The sequence below is a fragment of the Octopus bimaculoides genome, chromosome 20, assembly GCF_001194135.2.
Source record: "Octopus bimaculoides isolate UCB-OBI-ISO-001 chromosome 20, ASM119413v2, whole genome shotgun sequence".
Classification (NCBI taxonomy): Eukaryota; Metazoa; Mollusca; class Cephalopoda; order Octopoda; family Octopodidae; genus Octopus; species Octopus bimaculoides.
In genome coordinates, this window is record NC_069000.1 from 1,856,641 (window position 1) to 1,858,407 (window position 1,767).

General features: G+C 36.8%; 1 protein-coding gene across 3 annotated transcripts in view; it reads right to left on the reverse strand.

The window, feature by feature from the left end:
* The window catches only part of LOC106867440 (polyunsaturated fatty acid 5-lipoxygenase), a 9,104-nt gene extending 7,563 nt beyond the window's left edge, over positions 1-1,541 (reverse strand). The window contains exon 1 of one of the 3 annotated variants that reach the window (XM_014912316.2): positions 1,107-1,541. The gene's annotated coding sequence lies outside the window, so the exon portion shown is untranslated. The remainder of the gene's footprint in view (positions 1-1,106) is intronic. The other 2 variants (XM_052975157.1, XM_052975158.1) reach the window with 2 other exon arrangements.
* Between the last annotated feature and the right edge of the window lie 226 nt (positions 1,542-1,767).

The window sequence follows — 1,767 nt, forward strand, 5'->3', positions numbered from 1 at the left end:
GTATGGGGTTTTAGTTCACAGGTGATCTAAACGAGTTGGTACGCCAGGTAAATGCTGTAACGGATTAATAGGTTATAGCCGAGACGGTAGTTATGCAGCCATTGCAGCCATTACGACGACGAGGGTTCCAGTTGATCCGATCAGCGGAACAGCCTGCTCGTGAAATTAACGTGCAAGTGGCTGAGCATTCCACAGACACACGTACCCTTAATGTAGTTCTCGGGGAGATTCAGCGTGACACAGAGTGTGACAAGGCTGGCCCTTTGAAATACAGGCACAACAGAAACAGGAAATAAGAGTGAGAGAAAGTTGTGGTGAAAGAGTACAGCAGGGTTCACCACCACCCCCTGCCAGAGCCTCGCGGCGCTTTAGGTGCTTTCGCTCAATAAACACTCACAACGCCCCGCCCGGTTTGGGAATCGAAACCGCGATCCTACGACTGCTATCCTAACCACTGGGCCATTGTGCCTCCATGCTGTAACAATTTGTGAAAGATTTAAAATGTAAAATAAATAAATAAATAAATATATAACCTACAATCCTTTTTATATCTGCGTAGTCATCATAATAGTATTATATATCTTATTTATTTATTTATTTATTTATTTCCTATTTGAAGTACAACAACTTTCACATTTCATTTGAAAATTGTATAGAAAATACAGTTTTGCTTGTAACAATAAACGTTTGTTAAGATCAAGAAAAAGATTTCAGACATGAAGGCGTAAACTTGTACGACTTTATAGACTGACTTGTACGACATAGACTAACGCCGTCCTTTATTTAGCGAAACGAATTGAGAATATACAGAAAAATGCCAGCAATGTGTCGAACAATAAAAGCACACACTCATTTAGTGAAGTAGGTTCTGATAATAAAAAAGTAATACGTTTTCTATGGGGAGTCAATGAGCAAAGTACTTCTTTTTTTAATGAATAGGGCTTTGTGAGAAGAATCCCTTCGTTTCATGGATCGGGCGATGACAAAAGCACCCCCTCGTTGTATGGATCGGACGCTGAGCAAAGTACCTCCTCGTTTCATGGACAGGACGCAATCGCTGTGCGAGGGATAAATACAGAAATAACAGGAATAAAACCTTTACTTACCATACAGTTATAATTTTAACGAAGCCCTTAACACGGATTATATTTTCAATGGTTGTTTTGTGACAGAATAAGAATTCAATAAGAGTAACTTGTAATTAGCTAATGAATATCAGTTTGTCACAATATTTTAATTGTATTACTTTAACACGTTGTTAGTTTTATATTGAGTCGGCATGAGCTAAATGGAAGAGAATTAGTCACGAGTGGATAATTTGTGTAAATATACAGAAGTCATATATATGGAAACAGTGGTTTGTCTTTCAATTGTGATGTGACAGCCTCAGAAAAGCACTAAAAATAAACAAAACAATACAAAAAGTAACAAAAACTACTTCACTGCATTCCTTCTTTTCGTCAACAATACAAATCTCAAAGCATCGTCACCATACTTATGTCTCTCTGACTGTCTATCTGTCTAACTGTCTTTTGATATGTGCTACCGCACACACATACGCATGCGCATACGCATATATAGATATATCTATCTGTCTATCTCCTTCTCTCTCTCTCTTTATCTATTATTGTGGTGTTTAGATATTTACTTTACATATCTTTATTCCTATATTTTCTCTCTGATTCTCGTAAAAATCGAATAACACATTTATAAATATACATCCATATATGCAAAGATTCGTCTGTGTATATATATATATATATATAT